This window comes from Dipodomys spectabilis, unplaced genomic scaffold, assembly GCF_019054845.1.
Source record: "Dipodomys spectabilis isolate Male_0828 unplaced genomic scaffold, ASM1905484v1 ptg000309l, whole genome shotgun sequence".
Lineage (NCBI taxonomy): Eukaryota > Metazoa > Chordata > Mammalia > Rodentia > Heteromyidae > Dipodomys > Dipodomys spectabilis.
The window spans coordinates 3,112,068-3,131,835 of NW_024870986.1; positions in this window are offsets into that span (position 1 = coordinate 3,112,068).

Consider the following 19,768-nt stretch of genomic DNA (forward strand, 5'->3'; position numbering starts at 1 on the left):
TTATGGATTCTTTACCTTGAAAAATAGAAAATCTGGTATTTGAGAATGCATAAGACTGTTTATAGTGTAAGCAAGTTATCTGGCTTAACAAAAATACATTGGCAGTTTGGGATTCAGTTCCCTTGGGTAAAATTTGGGGATAAATATTAGAAATTTAAGTGTAAAGGTTAATTTAACACTGTCAAAGATGTTACCTCTTCTGTCTGTCTAAAACTGTGTATTTCATTCGAGAACCAAGAGATAAGAAAAGGGAAAAACGTAGAAGCCAACAGAAGACCTATTTTTAGGGGTGATGGGTGAACAGGCAGAAGTGCAGTTCAGCTGGTCATGCATGGTGGGACAGGCCCTGAGAGGAATCCATGCATGGTGAAAGAGGGCAAGCTGGCACAAATGCAGTTCATCTAACCCTAAAGAGTCAGATTGGATACGTGCCCATTCCATAGGAGGAGCCAAGTGGCCCATCTTTGTTCTGTCCATTTTCCCTGTAGATAGACACTGGAAATATTATGGTTAAAATTAGTGATGTGATGATCTGTAGTATTGCTAAAACTGCCCCTTGGACTTAAAAAGAGAGTTAAAAAGTTTATTTGTATAATGTGACTTGCTTTCAATTATGTTCTACAATTAGGATGTTTTTTAAAAGTTATAAAGGTGTTAAGCCTACCTTTTTGGTACAGTTATGGTGATTGTAATTTTTGCATTAAGGAAAAAATTGTCATTTGAGTTCAAGATTTTTAATGTGTATCTGTTTTAAAACAAGCAGCCAAGAGGCAATGAGTGACACTTGGCTTCAAGATTTCAAGGGATCTTTTCAAAATGCAAATGAAAACTAAAGTATAAAATAGTAAAGGAGATTAATAAGAAGCTTAAAAATTAGGAATGGATTTTGGATATAAAGTTTAAAAGTAAAATTGTTTTTAACATTTGTCTCAAAGTGCACAAAGAAAAAATTAGGATTACCAAAAGAATTGCTATTCTAGATTGCTCTTATAGGTTTTTTTTTTTTTTTTAACAGTTTCCAGCAAAGCCCAGAGCAAAGCACAGAGGATTCTTACAAGTTTGTTAGATGTAACTTTGACTTTTAATAAGTTTCAGGTAAGCACATGCTTAAAAGCTACTTCTATGTTGACCACCTTCTGCTTTTAATTGGAGTAAGATGGCCTTTTGTAAGACTCATTGATCTGAAACTGGTTCGAAGCCAGCCCGGGCAGAAAAAGATCCCTGTGAGATTGTCACCTCTACTCAGCCAGCAGAGTGCTGAAAGAGCAAGCAGATATGCTTTGGGACTCAAAGTGGCAGAGTGCTAGCCTTGAACTGTAGATCTGAGGGACAGCGCTCAGGCCCCGAGTTCAAGTCCAGCGACCAGCTAAAGGGAAATGCCAATGAGGCATTTATCCCAATGTGGAGAAGACACTCCTGGGACAAAAGCAATGGAGGAACATCTACAGGCAGTAAGCCACTGCTTGGATGGCAGAAATGTCAGATCCTAGAGTCATTTGTTTGTGGCCCTTCAAAACTGGTCAGAGCCGGGAGGTCATGGAAAGATAGTTTGTAAGCATGCCTAATGACTACCTTGTAAGGAACAGGAACTTGCCAGTCCTCTGTGATAGTAAAAGCTAATGTTACAAAATGTGGGGAATAGTTTAAATCTCAACCCCTTTATGTGCCAAAAGCTCTAATTGGCAGTAACTAGTGAGATGACACCAGCTACATGAAATTCATCTGCTCAGAAAAAGTTTGTAAACCTGAGAGTGTATTTCTACTGATATCTGTCTAGAGGCCTGCAAAGATAACTTAGGCATTTTTGGGATCATTAGAGATCACATTCCTAAGCCATCTAGAAAGATGCTTTTGCAAACCAGAGTGCTAAACAAGCTACACTGCTGTAGCCAGAAAAAAGGTCTGTGCAGTTGTCAAAAGTTAAAATATTGTTCTTAATGACATCTAACCCTGATAGCCTCTTTGTAAAATAGGCTAAGGGTATAGGTTCCTGGCTAGGTAGGATCAAAGCCCCTGAAGTCAGCTTGAAGAAGTTACAGAAGATGGACCTTCGCCCATCAACCCCCTGTTAAGATCAAGAGTCCAGAGTCAGTTTGAGAAAAACGAGACAAAATAGATAAAAAAATTTTTTTGAAAAAAGCATAAAAAATAATGTTAACAAGTGTGCAAGTGTGGAGACTGCATCTGTAGGAGATGGTTACAAGAATAATCCTTCTGTGTCTGTTTACAAAAATATCTGGTTAATAAAAAAGTTGTAATTTCGGTAAATTGTCCTGGGCTATTGTTTAAAGGTCTTAAATACCAGCAGGATCAAAGCCTGTCAAGCCTATGGAGTGTATCCTAAACCAGTCTGTGTAGGAATTTACAGTGCAGCATGAGGTGTGACAATCCCTTGGAGCCACTGGGAGATCCTGCTGCTGCTGCTGTTTCTGCATATCCTAATGGGTAGAGTTTGAAGACAGCCTCACAGTCACCTGGAGGAAATCTATGTCATTACCGAGACCACCTCCACCGTGGTAAATGTAGACTGAACTCCTGCCTGGTTCCATCACTTGAGACTGCATCCTTGTTAAAAGCTGCTAAAACTAAGATCTGTGGGACATTCTTTTGAGTGATATCCAAAAACCCTCTCTATTCCCACAGTAGATATTGGGGACAAGGATATCACTGGCTTGCTTACCTTAGGCACTTCAGTGCATAGTGACTGGAAATCCACTCTACAGTCACAGCCTGGTTTGGCTATGGTATGGTAATAACCTGAGTGTGTTATCAATGGAGGTAGTAAATGAGACCCCAGCCTTACTCTTAACTGAAAAGAAGAGGAGGGTGGTAAAGAAAGCCTTGGGAAAGGAATTGGGGGAAAATTGGTATCCTCTGGATAAGAAAGGATATGAAAAGTAAGGATTGTCTTTAAATGTTTGAAAAAGAAAAAAAGAAGACAAACCTCAAAAAGTATAAGTATGTAGCAAATGGTATGAGTATGTCTTGAAATTGCAGCTTATGAATATAGCTGGTATTAAATTAGCTGTGATATACAGACTCAGGACTGGTGGAAGAAAAAAATGTAAGGGCCTTTGGTACTGTTAATTTTGTCACAATTGGATCTTGTATACTCAACACACTGGTGTCCTTTGTAAAAGAAAAAGATCAGCGCAGTCCATCTATTAGTTCTGAGATCCCAATACCAAACTGTAAATATAAAAGATTGTGCCAATTAGGGGACCATGATTGGTCCCTGATGCTCTAGAAAAGGGGGGAATGAAGAACTGAAGAACTAAAAATTATATTCACCATTTTGTAGTCACTAACTGCTGACTTCGCTTCTGTAACTTGCTTTTGCTAATGTTAAAGTATAAAGATAGGTCTGTGTCCACAAACTCTAAAGAATGTAACTGCCATGATAGAAAACTAACTGCTGACCTCGGGCCCAGACATTCCCAGAGTCGGGAACAATGGCTAACACATATTCCGGATCCTCCTCTGGGAACTGGACCCCGAGATAATGACCATCTGGCAGGACCAGCAAACTAGGCCAAATGTCAACCAATCGCAAGCCTGTAACTATGGGAATTCCCCCTAACCCTTATCATCCAAAGCAACCATCCCCTTGAGTCACCCCAAGCCAATCATTTTACAGTGTTACAAAATTTCCTGTGTGGCATAGTGGTTTGCTGTGAGTGTTTACCGGGGCCCTGCCCCTACCTTAAAATGTATAAAAAGTGCTGTAACCCTGTGTTCAGGGCTTCTTGTTAATACCCCTACAACGGTGTGCATGAGGTCCGTGCTCGTGAGTTCCTTAATAAACAACTCTTTGCCACTTGCATTGTCCAAGGTCTCTGGTGGTCTATGGGGGCCTCCAAGAATCTGGGTACTACAATACATGCACATGTCCAGGGTTGTGTCTTTATATTTAGAATGTGAATGTGTGAATCACATTGTTTAGCTTTGTAGGTACCTCTTTTTTAATTTTTTAATTATAATTAATTTTTTTATTGAGAAAATACTGTACAGAGGGGTTACAATTACATGCAAGATAATGAATACATTTCTTATCAAGTATTGTTGCCTCCTCCTTTGTTTCCCCTTCCCAACCCTTCCTGTACCCCCACCCTGCCCTCCCTACCCAACCCTCTCACCCCCACTAAAGTTGTAAAGTTCATTTTTCTACATAACGACGCATTGTTGCAATGGGTCCATCTTTATCCCTATTTAAACGATTTGTTTTTTCCCTTCCCCTCTACAAATTATACCAACATCAAATACAGTCAAAGCAGGGGTTATACGATGGGGGACAGACATACAAAGCTACAAAGAAATCATTTTATAAATATGTAAGATACAATCGCAAGAAATAAAAAAAAACATTTGACTACTTTTCTTGGGGTTTATTGCCTTAAGATGAACTTTTCTGCCCTTTTCTGCTTGACTCAAGATATACACTGGTTATTGCAAATAAGGAAAACCATGGGGTCTATTTTTCTTTGGGCCTGGCTTACTTCACTAATATAATTTTTTCCATCTTTCCATTTCCTAACAAATGGAGCAATGTCATTCTTTCTGATGGAAGCATAGAATTGCATTGTGTATATATACCACATTTTCTTGATCCATTCATCTACTGAGGGGCATCTGGGTTGGTTCCATATCTTAGTTATGGTAAATAATGCTGCAATAAATATAGTTGTGCTGGTGGTTAACTACTTGTAGAAAACTAAAGTTAGATCCTTATATATCACACTCCAATAGAATCAACTCCAAATGGATCAAAGACCTCGGAGTCAAACCAGACATTCTGAAAATATTACAGGATGGAATAGGAGAAACCCTAGGTCTCCTTGGCACAGGCTGAAATTTTCTTAATAGAGAACCAGAAACACAACAAATCAAAAAAAGGTTGGACAAATGGGATTGCATAAAATTGCAGAGCTTCTGCATGGCAAAGGACATAGCTAACAAGATTAATATAAAGCCCATGAATTGGGAGATCTTCCCTAGCCATACAACATACAAGGGTCTCATATCTAAAATATACTTGGAACTCAAAAAATTAAATCCTCTAACAACAAATCTTCAAAGAAACAACTGCCCAATAAATAAGTGGGCTAAAGACTTAAAGAGAAACTTCTCTGAAGAAGAAAGAAAGACGGACAATAGACACATGAAGAAATGCTCAACCTCCCTAGCCATAAAAGCAATGCAAATCAAAACATTAGGATACCATTTCACCCCAGTTAGAATGGCTATAATCAAGAACTCTAATAACAGATGCTGGAGGGGATGTGGACAGAAGGGAACCTTACTGCATTGTTGATGGGAGTGTCATCTTGTTCAATCACTTCGGAAAGCAGTATGGAGTTCCCTCAAAAGACTCCACAAAGAGCTCCCCTATGACCCAGCAATCACACTTTTGGGCTTTTACCCCCATGATCACAAACAAGACCACACTAAAGCTATCAGCACAACTATATTTATCGTAGGTACCTCTTTTAAATTTTATCCCTCAACTTGCTAACATAGCTCTTATATTTTTTGCACACGAACCTTCATCCCAATCAAATGATTTACCATGCTATCTTCACGTGTAGCAACAAGGTCACATAAAACTGTCAGAACGTGTGGTAAAAAATGTTTTAAAAAAAAGACAGTCATTGGTGCTGTGAATGTGGCTTAGTGATAGTGGAATTGCCTAGCATGCATGAAGCCCTGGGTTTGATTCCTCAGTACCACATAAACAGAAAAATTCAGAAGTGATGCTGTGGTTTAAATGGTAGAGTGCTAGCCTTGAACAAAAGAAGCTCAAAGACAGTGCCAGGAAGAGATCAAGCCCAGAACTGGCCAAAAGACTATACTTTAACCACAGTGCATTTGTACAACTCTTTGTTAAATAACTTGGACGAGCTTTAGTCTTGTACGATTCACTTGAGATAACAATAAAACCACTATCATTGGCATGCCGATATTTGCTAATTGAGATGTTTTCTGTTCCCCAATTTTTGTTAATATCAATTAGTTATAGAAGGGATTTCCTTTTGACAAGACCATATATGTAGATTGTATTCCTTGATCTGATTCATCACAAGCATTATTGTCTTTCGGTGCTGCTCGCCCTTCCCAAACTTACTTCTTTATTTTTTCATTTCACATAGGTACTTAAAATATTCTAACCATATTCACCCTCCTATACCCTCTCCTGTTACTCTTCCCCACTCCAATTGCTACCAACCATCCAGTCAGGACCTTTTTGACCTTCTTTGCCTTCATTCTCTTAAGTGTATGTTAATTCAGAAGTCAAGAATGAGACACTATTGTCTTCTTTCTCAACCTATGTAAGTCCAAAATCTTTCCTCCATTTACATAAGCATTGCTGTAGCAAGCCCAGAAGTCATATTTCTCTTTGGATATGTTAATAGTCTTATTTGTCTTTCACAATCCTAAATATATTCAATGATAGCTAGCTATCATTCTTCAGTATAAACGCAATTGAGTGAGATTGAGTTTTTGACATTAGTAATGTATTTATTACAAATAATAAAATTATGCTAGCAGATAATATGGACTGGTAACTTCTATTTTTTTCAACTTGAATAGATTTTCAATATTTAGGTTTTATATAGCCTTCACATCTTTAGGACCAAGTGAAAAGAAAGTCACCATCTTATGCTTTGGTTTAGCTTTTGATAGAAAATAATCTGATTTCTTCACAGTGATAGTAACATGATATATGGATATCTGTTTTGAAAATTAGTTTACATGAGAAAGCAAAGTTGATTTCTCACAGAATATAATACCAACCAGATTCAAAAGTCCTGACAATAAAAATGTTTAATAGTCTATGCAAACATTTTCTGTCAACTTCAATATCTTTTCTCCTTTACTTCTTTCTATAATCGTACACTTATTTCTTTAAGGCTTTAAAAACAATTCTAACTATATCTATTTAGATTATGTTTGGAGTATATTTTTATTTATATTGAAATTGTTGCTATACCACTAAAAATAATAAAACATGTTGTTTCTGTTAGGCTTAATTTTTTTGTTGTTGTACTTAAAACAGGTAGGTATGCAGAATACCAAAACCTGTGATTTTCTGTCTTCTTAATATTTTTATTATTGTTTATAATATAATATATTTTTTATAATCATTCCATTATAATGTTGTCTTTTCATGTTGACTGTAGTTTGAGTGTCATTGGGGAAATAAAATAAAACATTCACATTTTGTAGTTTAATTCCTAATGTGTAATGCATCTTGATTTCTGTATTTTGACTATCAAAGTTTCCATAATAAAATTTTACGTATCCTGAGTGCTTACCAGTTACTGTTTTAAGCATTCTTTATCTACACAATACTCAACTCTCATAAACGTAGCCATACATACAAGGACTATGCCTGGGAGAAATCATTATTTTCATCCAAGATTTACGGCTCATGGCCAAGCCAGAATTACTTAAGGGTAGACTTGCATACCAGAAATAACATTCATTATCATTATGCATGAGGAGAAAGTTTTCCAAAAGGTTAATGCATCATCTGTAATTTGATGGGTGCTGGCTACACATACGGTAGAGTAACCATATTTTTTTTTGGTCTTTCATGGGGCTTGTATTCTGGGCCTAGGCACTGTCCCTGAGCTCGTCAGCTCGAGGCTAATTCTCTACCACTTGAGCCACAGTGCACTTCTGGTTTTCTGGTAGGTAATTGGAGATAAGAGTCTCACAGACTTTCCTGTCCAGGCTGGCTTTGAACCAAGATCCTTAGGTCTCAGCCTCCTGAGTAGCTAGGATAATCAGTTTGAGTCACTGAAGCCCACCTTATTAACCTTCTTAGGTACAAAGGAACAATTATGCTGCTATATTTATTCTTTGTACAACTCTAGAGTAAAAAATATAAACAGGATACTAAAGTGGAGCACTCAAACCTCAATGCAAATCTTGAAAAACCTAGAATATGTGCGTGGTACCACATAACTCTGAAGGAAAAAAATTAGAATAAATAACCACATAGCCAACCTCTCAATTAAAACCCTGTGTAAAACTGAGTTACCTCAATTTTTGTGAGAAAGAAGGACTGAATGAAACAATTTTTTATTATGAAAATACTGTACAGAGGAGTTACAATTACATGGGCAAGATAATGAGTACATTTCTTATCAAGCATTGTTGCCTCTTCCTTTGTTTCCCCTTCCTATCACTTCCCATCTCCCCCCCTCACTCCCCAAAATCTCCCACAAGTCTCCCCTCCCTCCCCTGCCACCTCCATCCCGGCCAAAGTTGTAAAGTTTGTTTTTCGACATAACAACTTGTATGTCTCAATGTTGCAATGGGTCCATCTGTATCCCTATTTAAAGAATTTGTCTTTTCTCTTCCCCTCCACAAATTATACCAACATCAAATACAGTGAAAGCAGGGGTTATACCATGTGGGAGGGACACACAAAGCAACATAAAAATTATATTATAAATATGTTAGAAACAATCGCATGAAAGGAAAAAAAAAACATTTGAATATTTATCTTGGGGTCCATTTCACCTAACATCAACTTATCTGACCTTTTCTGCTTGACTCAGACATATACAAGTAGTTGCAAATAAGGGAAACCATGGGGACTATGTTTCTTTATGGCTGGCTTACTTCACTTAATATAATTTTTTCCAAGTCTTTCCATTTCCTAACAAATGGGCAAACAGAAATTTTTATGACTTTCATTTACAAAATGGAAAATTAAGCTTAATTTGGATTCTAAAAATTCCTATAATCTTTTTTTGGGGGGGAGGGTCCGGTCATGGGGCCTGAACTCTTGTCCCTCAGTTCTTCAGCTCAAGGCTCGCACTCTACCATTTGAACTACTGCGCCACTTCCGTCTTTTTTCTTTTTTGCTTATGTGGTGCTGAGGAATTGAACCCAGGGCCTCAGGAATGCAAGGCAAATACTCTACCACTGAGCCACATTCCCAGCCCCCTATAATCTTTTTTAATGTACGAAAGGAGATAAGATTTGGGTAATTTAAAGAGAAAATTTGACATACTACAACTAATTAGTCGGTTAAAATAAATATAACACAGCTACTGAATAGGCTGAGCTACAGAGGATAGTGACCTAACATTGTCCAGGTAGCAAAAGCATGAGAAACTTTATCTCCAGTTAACCAACAAAATTCTGGACTGAAGGTATGGCTCAAGGGTTAAAGTATCATGCCTGAGCAAGAATGCGTAGAATGTGAGGTTCAGAGTTCATACCAATATGTGTGCAGAAATTAAATTAAAAAACTAACTCAGTATTGACAGATTTCTAATCATTAGCACAAACACTTCATGTTTATAACATAAAACAATTTTGACTATTACTAAAATTTTCAATGTATTCAGTCTCATTAGTATGTATTAAATAGTCATTTAGTAAATTATTTAAATATCTAGTGGGATAATTTTTATAATGCTTCGGTTATTTTTGAGAAACAACTAAGGACATAAGTATGCAATTAGAATTTCATAGTCTTGACTTTAAATTATAGTACAATCTCATTTTGTATACTTCATCATCTCAAGAGAAAAGTACAATCTGTTGTTCTATTATTAAAACCACTTTTAATATATTTTGCATATCCTATGATTTTTCAGTATTCTGACATTTATTTACTTATTAGATGCTTTAAATTATGTCCTTTGCTTCAAAGCCTAAGGACACAAGATTCATAAAACCTTTCATTAAATATTTAAATAAGAAGAAGGAACAATCAAATAGTAACATAATAACCAAACAAAAGAGCTCTCGGCATCAAACCACAGATCTTTTTTATTGAAACAGACTCCGTATTTAGAAGAAAAGAATTGAGTGTGGCTTTTTTGTATTATGTATTATTAATGCCTAAACTGAGTAAAATAAAATTTGAATTTTGCACAAGGACCCTTATGTTTAATAATTTAAAAAGTTGATCAGCTGGCCCCTCCTTGGCTAATTCTTTGTCCAACTTGTTAAATAATTCAGGCACTTTATTAACAAGGATGATTTATAATTAGAAAAATTTATACAGTTCACCATGAAATGATATGATAGAAATTTATGAAAACATTAAACACCTTGAAATGGTGTTGCATATCCATTGTACGTAACTTGTATTAAAGACATTACTTCATCAATATACCAAAAGAAGCATATGTTTACTATTACAAATATGAGAGGAAAAAATTCACAGCATTTTAATAGCATGATTTACTGAAAAGCCATTCAAACTAGGATGGACAACTGTTATGTGAAAAAATAATAACGGCTGGCTGCCAGTAACTCATGCCTGCATTCTTCATTTTCCCTGGGGCTGAGATCTGAGGATCAGGGTTTGAAGCCAGACTGGGGACGAAAGTTCATGGGCCTCTTATCTCCAACTAATTACTCAAAAAAAAAAAAAAAAAACCAAATACAAAACCTGAAAGCGAAGCTGTGGTTTAAATGGTAGCGTGATAGCTTTGAACAGAATTCATTCAGGGCCAAAGCCAAGACCTTGAGTTCAAGACCCAGGACTGACAGGAAAAATTTAAAGGAAAACAAATAGCAACAACAACAACAATAAACAGATTTCTCTGAAAGAACTTCCAATTCTCTTATGATTCTTTAGTAGAGCACATTGTGACATTCAGCAGATATTCAATAAATGAGTTTTGCATTGATTCATAAAGATGTGTTTTCCTTTAAGAAGGTGTCATAATTGTATATGATTGTTTCCGCTAGTAAAATTTGTATTCCTCATATTGAGGCATTTTTGAAAACATAGGAAACATGCTTGGCGACTTATGTTTCCTTAAATTATTTTTGTAAGCTAAACATTTTAATGGTATTTCTGGCGAGAAGAGTTAATATTGAGTGATTTTGGTTCTGATTTTAGCTTCCAAGCATATTAAAAGTCAGCAAACACATTCATTATTTCTGAAAATATCTGGTTTTGAAAATGAGGGATATATAGAGAGAGGTAAATTAAACTAATATCTTTCTACTTTATCCAACATACTTAGGATCCAGTGTTACAGTTATATGTTTCTACTCTCTTTCCTGATATTTTACAATATAGATTGAAACAAATTTAATGTCTCATTATGATTATTAAAACTTATTTTAGAGAAAGTACATGCATTTCTGAATTAGATATGGCAAAACTAGTTTACTTGGTGTATCAAAACTCTAGAATTATTTTTCTGAAGAATAATTGATCGTCTCATATAAAATCATATCCATCATCAAGCTCCCAGAAAGAAGTCATAAGATAATTCAAAGAATAATGGAAGCAAGTATCAACTATATTACACTTTTTAATAAAAGAGGAAACTAACTTTTCTAGTATTCTTAAAGATAAATGTATTCAAATAGAATCTATAGCTTTAGTCATTCTGTACACAGATTCCCAAAACTCATTCATCCTATGACTTGAAGTTTACATTGAGAAATACCTCACCATCCCCTTAACCATGATAACCACAATTATCTCTCTTATTGCGAAAACAAATTTGTTAGATTTCAAATATTGTAATATCACAGAATTTCTCTCATTTTGTCTGAATAATATTCCAGTGATATGCATATAATATACATATGTGTTTATACATAAATGTATATATGTATACATATATGTAATATATTTTTATTGGTTCAGTAATCAATCAGGACAGTCTATTTCCATTTCTTGGTTTCAAAAAATAATATAAAAATGGAAGTGAAGGTGCACATGGCTCTTCAAAATGTTGACTTCATTTTCTTGGCAATGTACTCATAGACAAAATTGCTTTATATTAGAATTACGAATAATTTATTGAAGTCTCCATAATGTTTTCAAATGGTGATACCAATTTATATTCACATGAAGAGTGTGCAAAACCTCCATTCTGTTATACCCTTACCAACAGTTGTCATCTGAGTTATTAATTATACTCTCCCTAACAGATCGGAGGCAAAATTCATGTGTATATTTATTTATATTGCTGTAGCAATGATATTGAGTCCTTTGTTGTAAAGCTATTGGCTTTTTGTATGTATGAAAAAAGATATTTATTAAATATAAATATTTGATAATTAACTACTATGCAAATTTGCAGAAAATATCACTATTAATCCTTATAGATTCTAACACTAATTCTACCCTGATGGCTTTAAAGTTGTTTTGAAAAGTATTTCTGGGTGAGTTATCTATATTTTGATTTTGTGGGTTTTTGTGTTTTTTTTCTATTCATCTTGACAACATGAAGACATATGTTTGTTTCTCCAACTTCTAAATATGTACATTATGCATGCTTTCAGCTGTAGCAAATCATAATTTCCTAATATTCAGAGGTAATTATACAAAAACACATGCTTTGAAGGTATCCTCATGAATTAGGCCTCATTACAAAATAAGACTGTCTTTCTTAGAATTATTACCTTTACACTTTTGTTCAACTGACACCTAATATTTCAGGCATCTATTTTTACTTGTAAGCAACAGAGTGTGAAAACATAGGTGTCATTTCAGTGTACAAATGATATACATGAGAAAGAATGTAAATGATGGGGAGAAATGATAGTATTTCTAGGTTTTGCAAATAAAACAAAACCTCTAGTTGGAGACAGTGGTAATTAATTGTCTACATTTTCTAGCATTGCCCCTACAATCTGTAAGAGCTCTGAAGTTAATAAAATAGGCTATGGAATTTCACTCAGTTTAAAACATAGCATAAAAGTTTTTAAAAGAAAGGAGTAACTTCCATAAAATTAAGATATGGCACATTGACCTCTGACATAGAAAATTTATCAGAGATTAAGCTGTATAACTGCCTATTCAGACGTCAGAATTGGAAGACAGCTTTCACACGTCAGAAGTTTCATGTTTACAAAGATAGTTATTTAGCTGGCAGAGCTGTGAAAGATTTTCAAAAAATGTCCAGGTTACGAAATTAAAATTTTCACTATTAATGCAATGAAAAATGTGCATTTTCAAAGCTGAGTTTGTGAATGGAAGTTGAGATAGATAAAAATTAGACTAAAAGAACTGTATGCTAGACTAGGTAAATCAAGAGTTGCATGATTTCAATATTCTGGCCCCTATTACACAGTGTTGTTCAGCTATCAACAAAATAATCTGAATGAAAGGAGAGGTTTTATTAAAAAATTCAGATGTAGCATAAAGGACAAAATAGGTGAAATTATTCAAAATCTCAAAGAGGTATGTTCTAGGATTTGGTAGTAGGATTTTTTTAAACTGTATAACTTAATATAAAAGTTTAAATCTAGCCAGGTGTTGGTGGCTCATACCTATAACCTTTGCTACTTAGCAGGCTGAGATCTGAGGATTATGGTTTGAAGTCACACCAGATAAGAGAGTCCATGAGACTCTTATTATCAATAAATTATCAAAAAGCCAGAAATGGAGCTATTGCTCAAGTATTAGAATGCTAGCGTGGAGCAAAAGAAGCTCAAGGACAGGGATCAGGCCCTGAGTTCAAGCCCATGTCTAGGACAAATAAAAATCTTCAAGCTTAGCTGGGTGCTGGTGGCTCATGCCTGTAATCCTAGCTACTCCGGAGGCTGAGATCTGAAGATCATTGTTCAAAGCCAGCCTGGGCAGGAAAAGCTGTGAAACTCTTATCTGCAATTAACCAAAAAACCAGAAATGGCACTGTGGCTCAAGTGGTAGATTGCTCCCTTTGAGCTGAAGAGATGAGGGACAGTGCCCAGGCCCAGAGTTCAAGCCCCACGACAGGAAAAAAAAAAAGAATAGCGGCCAGGTCATAGTGTCTCTCATTTATAATCGTGACTATTAAGAGGATGAGAACCAAGGATGAGGGTACAAACCAGCTCCAGCAGACAAATCCTCAAGTCCTCAGAATTCTTATCCTCAATAACTAGCAAATAGCTGGATGTGGAAGTTTGGATGAGTGGTAAGGCACCAGCCTTGAGTGGAAAAAGCCAAGCAATAGTACAAGGCTTTTATTTCAAACCTTAGTACTAGCACGAATATAGACATAAATAAGAACCTAGTAGATAGTGGAAGTCACCGGAAGTCTGCTAAACCATTGACTATAAAGTATTTCAATTAAAGTTAAGCCCTTAGAGTATTCTAAAGGGAAAGAACTTAGAATACTGCAGAAACTATATGCTTAGTAAAATAAAAATTAAAAAAAAACCTATAACACTCTTTTTTATAAAACAAATAAATCAGGGGAGCTAAATACATTTTCTTAAGTAATAGATTGGTACATACTGGAATAAAACATTATGCTAAGAATACTGTTAGTTTAAGACTGCTTTGTTGTCACTTAAACTATTTTAAGTAGTTTCATGAAAAAAACAAACATGTAATTTGTTGCATTACTATCTTCTGTAATACCACTGGAATTAGTTAAGTTGTTTTATATATTTTTATGTGGAAGTCCTAAACTGCCAATGCCCATGATTGAGATTTTATTTTATTTTTTTATTATTAATAAGTTTTTTATTGTGAAAATATCTTACAGAGGCATTATAATTACATGAGCAAGGTAATGAGTATATTTCTTATCAAGCATTTTTGCCTCCACCTTTGTTTCCTGGGAAAAGTGACATTGAAAATTCAGTTAAGAGGAAGTCATTCCTAAGTATGGAAGACCCCTAATCCAGTGGGACTAATGTCTTAATATAAATAATATTTGGACAAAAGTATACACTCAAAGAGAAAGGCAGATGTCATGGTGTTGTCTTTACAAGGCAAAGAATGCAATAGATTGTCAGAATACCACCAGAAATGAGTTGAGCAGGATCAATTGGATCTTCTCAAATAGTGTCCAGAAGAAACTAACACTGCTGATAGGTTTGATTTTGAATGTTTAGGGTTTATATGAGGATATGAATTTGTGTTATAGTTCATTCAGTCTGTGATAGTTTGTATGAGTAAGTGAAGATGATTAATAATTATCCACACAAGTCTATTGTACTCCCAACAGAAAAAGGTATATATATGTGTGTGTGCATATATATATATATATATATATATGTGTGTATATATATATATATATATAATACAATTACTAGTATATCATATAATGTCAAAATGTGTAGCATATACTTAGGAAGAGAGAATTTGTTCATAACTATAATACAGTTGTTATTTAATTAAGACTGAAAGATGAGCATTGACATCATCACATGGAGAGAAAGAAAAATCCAGATAGTGGAAACAAAATAATAGAATTTCAAAAGTATATGAGCGTGAGAATTGAACAAAGTGATAATTCTGGGCAGACTTTGTGAAGAGAAAGAGATATCCTCAGAATAAACAATTGTCTATGATAAATGATAAATTCCATCGGTGTACCAAAAGTGAACAACTGTAACCAGTTGAAGAATCATCATTGGATGAAATAATATGTTGTCTCTTAAACTTTGTAGCATTTGATAAAATTAATAAAGTCAGGTAATTAAAATGCTGGGAAACACAAAGGAAGTGTTCCTTTCAGGCTAGAACTGATTTACCATACATGGCCAGAAAGTGGATACAGAAACATTGTGTTAAACAAATTTTGCTAATATCTAAGGTATCACATTTTTTTGGTTATCAAGTGTGAAAAAATGTAAGAAGTCTCTAGGACTCTCAGTTGTAATACACCAAATCTTGGAAGATACATAAAATTGTGCCTTTGATATAGACAGAATGTCCAGTATCCGTAAGCAGGAATTCTGGGTCTATCTCTGGAGGAGTCTTATCTGCTGCGTCTACAGAAATGAACAAGAGATGTGTCCCCAAATCTCCTAAACCCAGTGCTTTAATAAATGGAGAGAAAAATGAAATAAGCAGATTGACTTCATTGCAAATGTCATAAGATATATAAAGCAGAATAGAATGGTATTAAAGTGACCTGGGGCATACAGTAAGTTGAGAAGCACTCAAGTAAAAGTAAGCAATTATCTGAGGCAAAGTCATTTATGTGAAAATCTCAGGGTAAAGAGTTCAGTCTGAGTGTAGGAAAACTAGAACAAACGTACAAATTAAACAATATTTTAGAGAAGAATAAGAAGGATTGGGAAGCCAGATAAATGGATAAAGAAAATAGAGAAAAACATACATAAATGAAATACCAAGAAATAAAACAGAAAAGCTTACTACGTGGATATTTTAGTACGTATTTTCCAAGTGAATATTTTAGTAAACTAGTTCTAGCTACATGAAAGTATTCATGAAAATATGGCTGTGAGTTGTCATAGGTTCTTACAAATTCTACTTTCTCAAGATCAAAAACTGGATCCACTAATGTGAAGTACTATGCCTTTTCTGTGTGCTTAAGTAATGTTTGATGCTACAAATGACACAGGGAAGATATTTATAAGATCTTTTAAAGAATACAGACTAGCAAGATTTTTTTTTCATTTTTTATTGTGAAAATACTGTACAGAGGAGTTACAATTACATGAGCAAGGTAATGAGTACAATTCTTATCAACCATTTTTGCCTCTTCCTTTGTTTCACCTTCCTATCCATTCCCATCTCTGCCCCCCTTCCCTGTGCCCTCCCCTTCCCTATTCTCCCCTCCCTTTCCCCCAGCCAATGTTGTAAAGTTCGTTTTTTGACATGAAATTCACATGCAATATATTATCTCCTTTCATTGTATACATTTTAGTGCTTTGGAAGTGAATTGTACAATCATAGGTTTTCCAAGCCTAATTTTCACAAACTTGCATTTCTTCAAATAGAAATCCTATAAATTTTAGAACAGATATTAAAATACATATAAAATTGAGTTACAGGAATTTGTCCTGCATATATCTTCTATAAGGTATCTTTTCAAAATTTGTTTTGGGGAATTATTTCGAGGTTCTCACTCATACTGTCCAAGTGCACTGTCAATGAACTACATTCCCGATCCATACAAGTTTTTTACTTCTCTTTAATACATATATAGAAGTGTAATGGCTTGGGGATGGGAAGGTGGCTCAGTGGTAGAGCGCTTGCCTTGCATGCCAGAGGCCCTGGGTTCGATTCCTCAGCACCACATAAGCAAAAAGAAAAAAGCCGGAAGTGGTGCTGTGGCTCAAGTGGTAGAGGGCTAGCCTTGAGCTGAAGAGCTGAGGGACAGCGTCCAGGCCCAGAGTTCAGGCCCCACGACCACACCCAAAAAAAAAAAAAAAGAAGTGTAATGGCTAGAACATATACAATTCTCTTTGACCTTTTGAAGACTTGAAAACTTGCTTGGTAAAATGATTGCAGTATTACACAAATCATTCTGCTATGCGGAGTATATGAATTTCTCCACAAATGCATTACTATATTTTGTGTCATCTTTTTATATTATGGTCATATTAGTGAGTTTTCTTTTTCTTTTTTCTTAGATACTAAAGAGGAGCTTAATTCATATGCTCCTCCTATTGACTATTAACTTAAATATGTTCTTTATAGAAATGTCCTGTTCAGGAAAATTTTATACAGAATTAGAAGATATAAAATACTTAAGATTCAGGATCATTGTAGCATTAACATTGTAGCATTAAGAAATATGTGCCCTCTATCTGTTGGATATGTTTTCACTACTATCATGGAATTAAGAAAGGTTATCAGTTGATATAAGTTTATTCTTGCTTTTCTTTAGCCACTAATGCTTTCCATGTCAAATTTTTGGAAACCTTTACGATCCTTTGGCATGAATTTTTACATTTACGTTTTGTAGGTTTTTACAACTCACATTTAGTTTGATAGTCATTTTTTTAGTTTAAATTTTTGTATAAGGTTTGAGGTAGTAGTGTAAGATCATTCTTTAAAACTAGAGAGGCAATAGTGACAATACACACATTTAAGATTCTATTTTTATTTCATTAAGTCATGGCATCCTTTTCAAAATCTATTGACAATAAAACTAAGAATTTATTTTTGATAAATCTGTTACATTCTTCTATGTGTCAGTTCTTTCACTAATAAACATGGTAATAAGATTCAAATCTAGTATGAGTGCTCAAGTTACACCATTTTACAAGATTGTTCTGACTGATCTGTATTCCTTGAGTTTACATACAAGTTTATTGATCAGGTGGACCAATATACTACAGATATCTAGATGTTTGATAGTCATTCATATTTTGTACCTTGTGAAAACACAAGACCTCCGATATTATATAGGGAAAAATGTCTTTAGAGAATGCTTAAAACAACTAAAATTAATTTAGGAATGAGTTAAGATTTAGATAACACATAGCATAATAAAGTTGAATAATAACGACTTGAGCTGTACTACAGAGGAGAGTGAGAGGGAATAGAATGATGAACCACCCAGGAGCTGTATGTCATTGTTATTGTGTTTCAAAAACAAAAAGACTTCAGAGAAGAGAAGCACGAAAATAATCAAAGTGTCTTTAATCAAGTTTTTTTTTTAATCCACCTAATAGTGTGGACTGAGAGTCAGAGAAGATGGGAAAAATAAAATAGAAAATAAAGCATTGTATAGACCTCTTATAATGTAAATAAATTGTAATTAGAATATGATAATTAATTTCCAAAGAAATAACGGAAACAATAGGTAAACTCTAAAGGCAAAAAGAATGAAGAGAGACAAGAAGCAAAGTAAAACCTTTATCAATAACAAACACAAGAATTTGGAAGTGAAAAAGCAGTGGAAATCTTCTAAATAACAATAAAATAACAATAAAAATTGCTAACGTGGATAGAAAATGGATCACATTGTATCATATATAATTTTGAAAAAACATATTAGGAATGAAAATTTAAAAGTCATAATTTAAAACACTATTTACATTATAACTACACAGTATAGTTCAGTGGTAAAACCTTGACATAGCATATGTGAAATAATGGTGTGATCTCCCAAGAATTACAAAGTACACACAAAGCACACACACACACACACACACATACACACACACACACACACACACACTACATACACACATTTGGAATATTGATATAATATTAAATAGAGGAAATTATCACAAATAATAAAAATAAGTTAATATATGAAATCATAATATTGCTCGTACTATTTATTAGTAATCAAATAGTCACAATATACTTGGATTCTTATAGATTAAGTAAAGTGAAAATTAAGAAATAGAAGACATGAGAACCTTTGCAAATAAGTTTTAAATAATAAACATTTTGAAACATGTATCCTTTTATTTTGACAAAAGATTAATGTTACTGGTGTTTTAACCTCAAGATTTAGAATATGATAACCAGGTGCTCTATATCTTGCTACGGGTGGCTATATCTCTTAACCTTTCACTCTGGATATTTTTAGGATAAGGTCTCATAGTTTCTCAGGTTCTCCTGAATTACAAACCCTATTTTTAGTTCCTACCATAGGTAGAAAATGGAAGCCACAAATCACCATGAGAAGCTCAAACTTTTTTTTAATTCAAGTACAAATATTTATAAAAAAGTGACCAAGAAATGAAGCCTTTCTTAATATAGTATGTGGTTCTTGAAAATACAGTAATTATTTGTTACCTGGAAAAATATGTTTAGAACTATAAGAAAATCAATTTATTTAAATTCACCAACCGTATAAAAATTAAGAAAATAATTTTAAATATTCACATGTTAAATATTTTAAAAGCAACATATATGTGTCTGAATAATTTACATGTGTAAAAATCATGCAAAATTAAATTAATCCTACAACGCTGAAAAAAGAATTATCCTAAAGAAACAAGAAAGTAAGTAATCAAGATCAAAATTTGAAATATAGAAAATAAAATGAAGTGTACTCTTTAGTTGACTTAAGTAACTGTAAACACTTTTTATATCAGTTTTATAATAAAAATGCATGAACAA